At 47.6% G+C, this 12,838-nt stretch overlaps 1 protein-coding gene across 3 annotated transcripts in view; it reads right to left on the reverse strand.

Annotated features, from left to right (window-relative positions):
* The window catches only part of LPP (LIM domain containing preferred translocation partner in lipoma), a 311,346-nt gene that overhangs the window by 292,819 nt on the left and 5,689 nt on the right, over positions 1 to 12,838 (reverse strand). The gene's annotated exons all lie outside the window — the stretch shown is intronic.

Consider the following 12,838-nt stretch of genomic DNA (forward strand, 5'->3'; position numbering starts at 1 on the left):
AACAAAAGGGCAGAAAGAGAGGCTCAGCGGGTGTGAGGACACCGAAATAGCAGGCGGGCTGGACGCCTGGCAGCAGCAGGCGAGGCTGCCCCGTGTGCCGGGGCTGCAGAATGTACAGAATGTGCCGCCCCGCCGGGGCTGCCGACCCTCGGCGCCCCTGCCCTGCTCGGCTTTCACCCCGCTGCTCGGCCACTTCCTGGCACTCCGGCAGGCGACACCGGAGATGGTTCTCCACACCCTCCTCTCTGCTCTCCCAGCACGCCCACACCGAGGCTTTCTGTGCTTCATCTGCCAGCTGGGCACGCTCGGGGTTCTTGCAATGCCACAGTGGGAAGCGTGGTGAGCGGGGCCCTGCCTGTCTGCTGGTCACCTGGGGAAGCCGAGAGCTCTCCCCCTTCCCCTGGCAGCTGCTGCTGGCCAGAGGTGAACTCTGGGCTGGATGGACAGGGTCTGAACCAACCCAAAGTCACTGCTGTCCCATCTCCGGCTACAGCAGAGAGGAGACAGTCCCAAAGCATGTTCCTCCCATTCCTCTTCAGTCAGGAAAACACTGTGAGTGCATCACCAGGTTAGGAGGTACCAGACTTATTCCCGTTTGAATTACCACTTATGTTCACTGGCGTGAGGGAGTGGGTCAGGGACAGAACTGTGGGATGAATGCAAGAAACAGGAGATCTATAGAAAAACCCTACAAAAAGCCCTCTGTTTCTGACATGGTTCTGTCCAGCACTAAAGTAATAGAAAAATGTAAAGTTCTACCTTGGTCCAGACCCAAGTGCCCCTTGTGCTTCTAGCAAATGTAAACCCACAGTACTCCTCTCCTGGACTGGCCCTCACCAAGAAGCAAAAACCCTCCGGCTGTTCAACACCTGCCAAGGCACAAATGTTGTGACCATGGAGCTCCAGGCTACCTCCAGCCTCTGCAGCAAACCTTCTCCAAATAACACCTTGATGTCACAAAGAGCAGCAGACAGGGACATCTGGCCGTTGTTGACAACCCCCTAACAAACAACATAAACTGGGCAGGGAACATGGAAGACCTTATGGGCTCAGACAAATAAGGAGCCCAACAGAGACATTTCCTATCTGGCCAATCTTCATGTGAAGTGTCTAATCCCATTTTCCACACCTTTGATCATTTTTCCCCCTTCACTAGAGAACACAGCCACATCCATCCTCACCCAGCACAGAAGGGAAAGTTTCAGCTCCCCTGCTTCCAGTTACAGACAAAAATCTGATGTCAGCTCACAAGGGAGGATTCAAACAGAGCACTGACACCTCACAGGGCAGCCCAAAACAAGAGACCCAGGTCAAGGCTCAGGTGTGACTTCTTACATCTGTTTCCTTCTTGGTTTTTACTGCCTTATTTTCTCTGCAGGTCCAAAAACTCTCTACAAAGGGGAGGGACAAACCTCAACATGTTCCCCAGCCCTTCTAGTCTGAAAGACTCCATCCTGTCCTAAGCATGACCAAGGGATAATTACCCCGTGTGTAGAAGCAGAACTTGCTGGTGATGCCAGCATTCACACTCAGCACTGCCATCACAACATGGCTGGCACAGCCAATGCTTCACAGCCACCACAAAAACACCACAGCTCTGTGAGGACACACAAGAACAGGACTTGCTCACATTCTGACACGAGCTGGGGATGAGGCAGTGCTGCCAGGCCCTTGGCTGATGAACTGAGGCCTGGGGAACCTGAGAACCAGTCCCAAAAGAAAGTCCTGAGCACGTAATTTCTCACTTGTTTCCTATCCTACTCTTTGTCTCCTGCAACAGAGACACCTCTGACTCATACCAGGTTTCTGCAGGGCCTGACACAACAGGTCGACAGACTCTCCTTGAAATCAAACAACAGCAAGCACGAGGTGACTGTGTCTTGGCCAAGAAGGACCCAGATTCAAGACAGTCCTCAGAGGCACAACTCCAAGCTAAATAAATGTTGATGAACTCCTTTCTCATCAGCTCTGTGTAGTTCTGATGCCTTTATTTTGCTTTCCTTCCAGCTGGAAAGAAAGTTCATTGAGAATGAAAGCTAGTGAGTCGCAGTGAGCAGTGACAGATGCTGCCTGCCTGCATGTGCGAAAAAACTCTGACAGGCAGAAATAACACACCTCACATGTCTTGTGGTGGCAGTGAAGCAATAAATATTCTAATAGACTACTAAGGCTCATAGTAATAATGCTGAGCTCCCTTTACAGAAGCCACTCCCCATGCCAGATGACATCTGCCATGGTATAGATGTTCCTGGAACAGGGAGATATTTTTAAATCTCTCAATGTGGCACAAAACTGTGAGTGTATCAGCCAAAATACCAGCCAGCACAGCGTTTATATATAGCCTTGCACATACCATCTATAGATGGGAACACAGACAGATCCATGGTATCTAGCAGCATTACAAACAGACATTCTTCTGCTGGTCTCCTGTACTTGAGAAGAAACTTCCCAGCCAGCAGCTCTGCCTGTGTCATCCCATCCTGTGCAGCTCTCCATCAGTTGTGTTACTCAGGTGTGTCAAGTAATTCTCATCAAAAGTCTGTCCCTCCACTTCTCACATGTCCCCTCTTCTACAGGGCAGTGTAGGTAACAGGGTCTCCCCACAGCTCTGAGCACTCCTCTGTACACACACCTTCCAAACCACAACCCATGGGCCCCAAAACTTCCTCTGTGCTGTGACAGGTCCTGAGAAGGGGTTAGAAAACCTTCAAGGCAGTCCAGTTCATTCAGGGACACCTCTGACACGTATAAATTCTAGGCATGGCTCCTAACAGAGGCAGGAATACAGAGGTGCTAGTGGGAAAAGAATTTGCAAGCTCCGAACTAGCAATCCCTCCCCATGGAGCACCTGCAATCACTTCCCAGGAACTCTGCTGGGACCCTAGTTACTGCAGGGGAAAGGAAAAATAAAAATGGTTTTTTAAAGTGGCTTCAGGTGCTACAATACATTCTCTCACAAGTATGAAATGTGTATCAGCATTTCACAAAGAGCACCGCAGTTGTCAGACCCAGGGTGATGTTTAAGCTCTTGATACACTTATCTGCCTAATAATAACCCCAAAGAGCACTCCTTGCCTGGCTGCCTGCCAGACCGCATGCAGCCTCTCTGCCCTTTCTGCCTTTTTTTTTTTTAGGTTTTTAACTTTGTCAGACATGGAAACGTTGACTCTAAGAAATTCAGCCTCCTCTGTGAAACATTGGCTGAGACTTCTTCATTGTTGTGGAAACCATGACTTGGGTGCTGGGGAGGGGAGACAAAGGGGAAAACTCGTGTATTTTGCCTTCACATGTGCTTTATTTTCTCCTCTGGCAGGAAACAGTGAGAAAGACTCTGACCCAGCGGCTGTCAGCTGCGTTGGAAGTGAGTGTTATCAGCTCCACCTGCTTAATGTGGGTATTATTCAAGACTGCAAGGACAATGATTTGAGGCAAATCAGCAGTGACTGGTGTGTTCTCAAGAGACAAATATTACACTGGTGCATGACACAAGTGATCCACAATGGTGGGACAACAGTGCCAAGGTTGGGATGAAGGAAGGTGGGAGAGAGGGAAAAACATCTCCACCTGTTTTTCTAGGGAAAAAGAGATATTACAAGGGGAGCATGGCTTGTTCAAACATTTCAGAGTTTGCACTACATTATTTCCAGCACTCAGAAGCAACAAACAAACTGCACCAAGAGATCCAGCAGCTACAGCTTCGAGAGGAACATCATGTCCATGTCAAGCTTTCAAAGCCATATAAACTGTAAGGAGTTCAACACGGTTTCTTTATACTCAGAGAATAACAGCCTTGACAAAACAGGCTGCAAAGTGCCACACTCTGCCATTCACACCTGCTATGGATCTGGCCCCGTGCATCTCTGAGCTTAGCTGTGCTGTAGCCCCACTGCAGCAGGTCCTGCAGACCACTCCTCACAGCTAGCTGTGTGTCAAAGTAACAAAGGAGCCTCCAATGAGCACATGGACAGCAGCACAGGCTGAAGCAACTGCTGCTGAAGCATGAGAAAGGCACTTCAATGGTGTTTTTAAAAGGAAAAGATAAAAAGAAAAAGGGAAAAAGCATACCTTTGCAAGTTCCAGCACAAGAAGAAAGCCCCAGGTCACTGCTGTAGCTAATGAGAAGGGCGACAGTGGTGCTCAGCAAGACTGTTCAAAACATCCTCATGACTTTTTTTTTAAAATCAAGTGAAATACACACAAACAGCATCATGTCCACAGTAGGCTGCTGCTTTGACATCCATACAGCCAGTAAGACCCTGTGAAGTTTTAATAGGCAGGTCAAACCTACAAAGACTTGGCTACCACCCTCTCCTGCCTCCACAACGTAACCCATTCCCCAGTGGTTTTACTCTGAAAACTTCACAAGCTTTCACCAGCATTGCTGCTCAGAGAGCAGCCTGCTCGCAGACAAAGCACACACAGCTCCAGCAGGAGAGAAGCCCTTTAGTTTATTCTGCATTGTATTCCTCCAGGATCCGAGTAAATAACAACATCTCACAAAAACAAATTACATCAGGCATGGGACCCTCGTGACCCAAATGGGTGGGTTTTCATAAGAATTGACCACTTTTGCCTCCACACAGTCAGAGAAATGGAAGCAAGCCAGGAAAGAAGGGCGGCATCGCCCTTTGCAAACACCTAAGGAGCCCAACTGAAAACATGAAGCCCAGCACCTTTGGAGACATCCCCCTGCACACCCTGGCAGGGCAGGCGGCTGGAGATGAAAAAGACCCACCAGGAAAGCTCTTCCGTAGGAGCTGATATTTCAGCCATTAAAGAAGTTTCTGTTTAAACAGACATTAATTGCATATGCTCAGGAATTTCTCAGCTTTACCACTTAAAAAACACCCAAAGCCACTTTGAGACTCTTTCCTTTTTTCTCTCCCACCTTTATTTGCTCTGTAAACACATTTGTGTGCGCCCTGGATCCTGTAACATTCTGCTGCAGTGACAGCAGCTCCAAAACAGAGCAGCAGCAGCAACCTACACATCTCACCAGGGACTGCTGAATGTCCTGGGTCCTGCCCCTGCCTTCACAGTACACCACAACACAGAACCCCACACAGCCCAGCTCCTGGCAGGACCTTCTCCCAGCACAGGATGAAGCAGAAGATGCTGTTGGTGCCATTTGTACCAACAGATAACACTATCAGAAGCACATGCTCATGAACTCAGCCTGCTCCCTCACAGGCTGAAACTCCCCCAACAAAACCCTACCTGTTAGCAGTGAGGTTTGTTTCTTAAAGTGCTGTTCCAAGTTTAGCAGCAGATCAAGGCCCTGACTGTGGTGGGTGGAAGATGTAAAATAACTGCAAATACTCTGTAGCCTTTTGAAGGGGCTGCTGAGGTCAGCCCAGTGATACTTCCCATCCCATGCCAGGCAAGAGTGATCCTCCTGTGCACAAATAGGATGACAGCCAACTGCTCCAGTAGGGCTGCCCATAAAGCTGCTCATGAAGATGAGATTTCATCTCATGAAGAATGAATAGGACAAATGGAATCATGTAACAGATCAATTCTTTGCCTTACTATATATGTGCCAGCACATAAATGTTTATATACACCTGGCAACATCTGTGCAGCTTTGGGTGAGCTTTGACCCTTCCTGGTCAGTAAACAGACCATAAAATCACTGCCCTAAACACACCTGGAGGCAAGAGAACACCCAGCAGCTCCATCTCCACGTCATCACTGCACAGAACAGAAGGAAACTTTAACAAGGGCACCCCAGTGAAACACCTCTCGAGCCCAAGGGAGCGATCTGTGGCATGGGCCCAGAGGGGCTGCTGGCAGATAGCCCACGATACTTTCTATTATGTCCCTTAATATCGCCTTGCATCTCGCACATCTGTTGGCCTCCCTCCCCAAGGGGAAGGCTGGGAGTGACTCCTCTTTCCAAACAGGTCTGCTCCATGCCTCCAGCAACACAAATCTCCTGAGAGCAGACAGGAATCTCTTTTCCCTCTGAAATCAGGTCACCTCCACCACGCTCAACCTCAGCCCACCCAGAAAGTAAAGTCTGAACCAAAACTCAGACCCTTTGGCTGAGCTAGCCATGCCACCACCACTAAGCCCAGCCTCTGCAGCACCTCACAGAAAGGGGGGGAAGGAGAGGGGAGTCATTTTTGGCAATGAAAATGTAATGGAACATTTTGTATCGATCCATTGTGGGATGAGTCATGTTTAGAGCGACTCGCCTCCTCTTCCCCTCACTTCCCCACCCCCAAATTACGGACTGCAAGAAATGAGCAGAGATAATGGGCAATTTCAGATGTTCTGAACTCAGGTTTGTTTCTCTCCTGCTGGAACAGTATGCCATGACAGTAGATGGACTGAGCTCCAGCAATGTCCTACACGTTCCCACGCCTTACACTGGCTACAAAAGAGTCGTGTCTAACTAATGGGCAGTTAGGAAAGAACTAGAAGGATGGTGGACTACTTTGTGGAGGAAATAGGAGTTGGAAGGAAGATCTCAACAGCATCAGTGAAAGGAGACAAAAAATAGATGGGGATCAGACACAAGCCCCAGAAAAAGATAAGCAAGCTGGAGGTACATTCCTACACACACACACACACCAATCTCTGATTTGCTGTCTGAGTCTCTAGGGGACTAACTTTGAGTGTATAAAGTAGAAGATGACAAGCTGCTTATGCACTTGCCTATTAATGTTTGGCAGTGGGACACAGACAGGATGGGACCACCCAGCACCCTACCACATGGGGCATTCAAGCCTGGCCAAGAGATCTTCCAGCACTGAACTCCAGCCAGGACCAGTACACTCCATTCAGTGAAGAAACTGGTACTTCATACCCTGGGAGATGACTAATTGCAGTAGCTGAGTTATGGCATAGCTTTTAACACACAACGAAGAGACATTAAGGTCATCTTGACTCTCATGTACACCATCCTCTCCCACAACAGACTTGCTGCTCTTTTTTTCCTCCTACTCCTTTTCTCACATTCTACTCTCCCCTTCAACATTCTTTCCTTTCAGGTCTTCTCACTTCCCTTCATACCCATTTACCTTCCTCTCTCTATCCACTCCTCCAGCACTTGAAAAATCCTTCTCATCACCCACAACTCCCACAGCAAAAGCCCTTCTCTTCCAGGAATTTTCTTTATCTGGAGTTTGATCTCCAGCAATTACTTGTGCTAACCCTTCCACAGACCTCAAGTGCACATTTGTCTGCCTTGCTTTGCAGAATCTTTAGGACAAGGATTGTCATCTTCCCCACATTTAATGGGCGAGTAAGTGATAAATAAGCCACCTCAGCATTTCATGGTATCTCATCCCTTGGTGTTTGCCTTCCCTCCACTGCAAACTAATCTACCTATAAGACTTTGTCTTCCTTATCTCCATTACAAGGTTATCACTTGAATTTATCTGTATTTTTCAAAAAAGGTTGAGACAGGGAGGTGGGGAAACAAAGGGCCTTTACTGGCCCAGTTCAATCTCAGCTCAAACCTTGAGATACAGAGGAGCTTGTGGGAGCACCGTGGGGAGAGACCATGGCCAGAAATAACTCACTGGGATTATTTCTGTTCAGTAGAATAGAATGTTTTTGGACAAGCAGACACACAGGGCTGTTTGGTCAGGGAGCAATTATCAAATCTACATCCAATTCCACGAGCTGAGTGTGTCTCTGCCTTTGGAAAGAAGCTGGAAAAGAGGTGAGTAGACTGTTGAGATGGAAAACCAGGGTAAGAAAATAGAAATTACAAAGAAAAGATTACCCACAACACACAAGGCATCCAGGGGTGACTAAGAGGCAGCCTGGGCTTCAATGAATTTAAACATCAAAACAAGTAAAACAAAACCCTCCACCCATGTCAGAGCCCATGCATGGAGCTGGGCTGCTTGGTTGGCAACCACAGCCACGCAGAATGGGGGATTTGCATAACATGTGGAGCACTTCTCAGGAATCAAGGTTATAAAACACTCATTCACTTAAAATAAGAGGGCAAAGTACTTGCTAGACAGTTCATCGAGTTGAGATATAGAACCAGTTTTGGCATTAGGAGAACCTAATAGGGATTCTGCTCTCTGGCTCCCTGCACTCCTCCACCACATGGATTTCATCCTCACATACACCAGCTCCTCACCTACACAAGGACATTGCTCCAGTCACTTCAACACACCCATCCCCAGTGCCCTCCCAGAAATACTTCACTGGGAACATGCTCAAGAGCAGTATCCTTCCCCATCCCTGCAACCCTAACAGCCTCTACAAGGGTATCTAATGCAGCTTTCTGACACTCACACATCTCGTGGAGAACCAGCAGATAACTAACAAAGCACTGCAGGAAGCACACGTGTCAGGCAGCCTAGCAATAACACCAGTGTGCCATGAGAAACCTCAGCCAGATCCGTGGGAAAAATTACCATTTTTGTTACCGGTTTCACCTGAACTCACCAGCTACCCTCAAGACTACACAGCAAACAGGAATGCCTCCAAGCAAATAACAGTGGGGGCATTCAAATCCCTCTGTGATTAGACACGGACACCAAATCAGCAACAAGAAAGACACGATGAAAATTAGGAACAAAAGTCAAACAATCACCTAGAAAATAACAGAAGACCATGTGAGAACACTAAGCCAGTAAGCACCCCTTCCTTCACATGGAATGCACCTTCCTGCATAACAGCATTTCACCCAACAGAGATGGAAGAGCTGGTGCTTAATGCTGACCCTGGAAACTTGCCCAGAAGTTTTCACATCGCTCAGCACCCTGTGCATAAAAGGGCAGCAATGGTGACACTCCTGGTGAACTCCTGCTGGCCAAGCTGTCTGGCAGGTATAGCTCAAAAACCCGGGTTTGGAAAATATTGCCTTTTTATAGCTTATCTCAGTGCAGACAGCTGCCTCACACCTCTAGAAATAGCAGGATTTAACAGCCATGTTTGCAGGGACAGATTTTAAAGGTTCCATCTTCTAAGAAACAACCTACACATTCAGAAACAGGAGGCCAGATTTGTTTTGATACTGGAACCCCCTTCCATATGCTAAGCATACCCACGGATTTGCAAAAACCCTGCTCTGAAAACGGGATGTTCATTCAGCAACAGGCGACAAGTAACTTGCGTTTGCCTTCCCATAGAGTCTGTTCCCAGCTAAATCAGCAGCAAAGTAGTAACATGATTAGGCTGATATTGCCTTTTGCTGAAAATGGCTGGCATTTCAGAAGTAAAATAGTGGTGGAGGAGAGCATTAAACACTGGAAAAACAAGACTAATAACTTAAATACAAATACCCCACAGGCACAGCTAATCAGCACCTCTCTGTTGTTCCTCTCAAGGTGAAGCAAGTCAGGATCAGATCCCAAAGCACTGTTTTGATTTGTCTGAGGTGATAAGGACTGAAGCACGAGATTCACTCCTGGGTCACTCTCACAGCTGCAAACCCCAGCCCCAGGAGTCTGGAGGAGCTTCTTCAGCCTCCTCCACTTCATCATGCTGTTGAATGCAATAGTAATGTTATTTTCCTACCTTTTAGCAAAAACAAGCTTTTTTAGGTAAAAAGCATCAAATTCCCATGTATTTAACACTGGAAGTGCTGATGCTAATGATGTAAAAGGCTCTGAAACTAACGGGGCCTTGCAAAATTTCCACAGTACCACCTTTTACTAGCAATAGTTGGACCAGTTGACTACAGCATCTTCCTCATCAAGAAATTTTTAAACTTTGGGTTTTTTAATTGAATGAAGGGGTACTAAAGACAACAACCTGCTATGAAATGACCAAAATTCCTATGCAAACAAGTCATTAGCAGTGTTCAAATGCAATTTAAATTACTAGTTGTTAAAGTGCTCCTCAATTTCATGGTAAGTTTCCAAGCAAAATTACATGCTATGTACTATTTAATTGATTGTTTTCTACTTCTTAACATCCACTTATTCCCTCCTCCTGTCCTTTTCTTAATTTCAAGGGATGATAATGACTTTTCAGGGAAGAAAGGGGAACAGCAAATGGAGTTGAAGAGGGATTTACCTGAAGAACAAGGATGTAGGAGGGAAGTAGCTGCCAAAAACAAGCAGCTTCACCAGAACTTGCCCCTCTGATATTTCTGCAGTAGGGGTGTGAGACAGCACAGTAAAGGAGTCTTTCCACCACAGGCAGACAGGCTTCTGAAATCTGATATTTCTTTAAAACATTGTCCTCCCCCATCAGGACAAGCAGTAAGCACAGTTAACTATTCGAGGGCATCAGTAAAGCAACAAGAGCAACCCATTTCCTCCTGGGCACTTTAGCCCTTCAGCCAACACACTTACTGGAGGCAAACAAGTTGTTCTCACTTGGAGATCTCATCCCAAATGCAAATACCTAACTCACAAAGTCCCCCCCAAAGCTGACTGAAGAATTAGGCTGAGAGTGAGACCTCCTGCTGTGTGACCAGCTGGTACAGGAGAACACGTATGGAAAAAAGCTAATAACAACAGGCATTTGTTAGAAGCCTGCACTCAACTCAAATGCCAGGAAAGAGCAGCCATACAATTAGGTGAGGTGCCATATGGAAATTTCTAATGTAACCATACGTGTTGAGATCATGTCACACACTAGCAACACAGATCAACTTTATTCAATACTCAATGCCTCTTGGTTTACCTTTAAGCAACTGATGCAGAAATATTTCGTGCTCAGACAAGTATGACTTTATTAGAGTAAGAGAGATGGGTTTAACAGCATCACTCTGCCCAGGGCCATAAAGCACCCACCTGTCTGCAGGAGCTGAGCATGAACCATCACACAAAATACAGAGATTTGCACTTTTCCTGAATCTGCCACACAGTGCCCTAATTTCTATGCCTGCACACCACAATAACACCAGCCTTTCCTCAGCCTTCAGGCACAATTTAGTACTTACAGGATCCGAAACCTTTGCCTAAAGAAATGCAAAGTATAAGGTGTGCAGAGGTTTGTAACCTTCACCCCTCCATGCCCACATGTGCTATCTGGGGCAGCTTCTCTTACCTGCCATGGGGCACATACACCCAACCCTTAGTGCACACTGAGCTCCCTCAGAGCACTCAAATCACAGTGCTGGTGTAACCCCTTTGCCAACTATGCAGTGCCAGCCCTGGATTGATCAGGGCAACAGCCAGGATGAAGGATGGGCTGTGAACCAAACCTCCCTACATGGGAGCTAAAGCAAGTCCTTTGCGTTTAACACATCATTAAAAGAGATTGAGAGAAGCTTAAGAAAAGCAGGCATGGAGCTCTCTGAACACTCTTGAGGGCCAGTGCCATGGAAGGCTTCTCAGGCAGTGTTTACTAGGTGCCAGGCTAGAGGAGGAAAAAAAAAAATCTTTAGACAGCTGTATTAATTTACAGGTCAGCCTTTAATGGCTCTGTTCCTGGAGCACAAGAAAATCCTTTGTGGATCCTGGAAAGCATCAGTGGTCACTGAATCTGCTCAGGTCCTGGAGAAACACCAGATGGAGAACCCTGGCAGCCTGCAGTCCCAGCCGTGGGCATCGGCCCGTCCTCCAGAGCTCCCCCAGCTCTGCCCAGCACCCACCAGGAAAGGGGGCACAGGCAGCACATGGGGAGCTCATCCTTCACAGTCTGTCCAGCTCTCAGTCACGTCCTCGCAGGGGTGAGATGTTGCACAGAGAAGGATCAGCACGTGAACACAGAGTCACAAAGCGCTTTCCCAGACGTGCCAGACTAGCCCTGCCCGGAGCACTGCGTTACGGCACCCGGGCACTGCTCATCCTTGTCTTCCAACAAACAGCACATCCTGGTGAGCAGGAAAGGGAGGAACAGAACATTATCATTTCCAGTCCCACCGTGCTGTTCCCAAAACACCAAGCTCAGCCACGGGCAGCTGGTGAAGCTTGGATGTGCCACATCCACGGGCCAGCAGAAGCACGGCCACGCACGGGGCCACGTGTGCACACGCAGAGGCAAAGCACAGCACACAAGGAGCAACACAGACCGTGCTCCCACTGCCAGAGCTCCACAGCTTGGCACCACCATGCACGGCAGAGGATGAATGTCTGCTGGGGGAGTGGTTGGGCTGAGGCTTCAGGTGCTGTGACAGCTCCACACATGTCCCCAGGACCCTGTTTCCTAACCCATCACCTCCCCTGCCCGTTCAGGCTGGGAACTCTTTAGGACAGCAGTTCTTTCCTTTGCACCAAGCTCAGCCCAGCCAGGCCCTGACCCCAAAAGCTGCAGTAATCCAATCAGCCTTTTGAAACAACAAAGATTAAAATGCAGCTGAACTCTACAAACCCACAGCATGTCCCAGCTGCAAAAAAGGGCTCCAGCAGTCCTTCATCACTTTTTATGGCCGAGTGCTTTTTATCACACATCCATCCTTACACAAACTATCCTTCCCTGTTCAGGACAATCCAGATAGTTTTGTACCTCAAGGACCTGCTGCAAATCCACATCTCTGGAAAAACCAATGAATATTAAGCCCTATTTAAAAGGGCAAATGAAAATCAACAAAGAGATTTAACTTTCTAACAAAGGTCTTCAATTTAAGATAGAGAATATGAAGCAACAGGTCTGAAGAAGCCTAAAAATACCAGTTAGCTGAGAAAATACAAGGATTACTAACCAGCATTGGGAACTATAAAAGGGTTTTCACCAATGCCCCTTCCAAAGTAAAAGGATGAAGTGCAGTGCTTTCCATTTGAGGCGCAGGACTGGCTGCTTCATGACCCCCAGAGCAGTGTTAAAAGCACTCTGTACATGTTACATGCTCCAAATGACAAGAGGAATGCAGGATGGTGGATCTCTGCTCCAGATTCCCCAGCCTGGTTTTAGCTGCCATGAATAAAACAGGAAGTGGAGCATCTTCCAGGTTCCCCCCACACCCCAGACTGGA

The sequence above is a fragment of the Parus major genome, chromosome 9, assembly GCF_001522545.3.
Source record: "Parus major isolate Abel chromosome 9, Parus_major1.1, whole genome shotgun sequence".
Lineage (NCBI taxonomy): Eukaryota > Metazoa > Chordata > Aves > Passeriformes > Paridae > Parus > Parus major.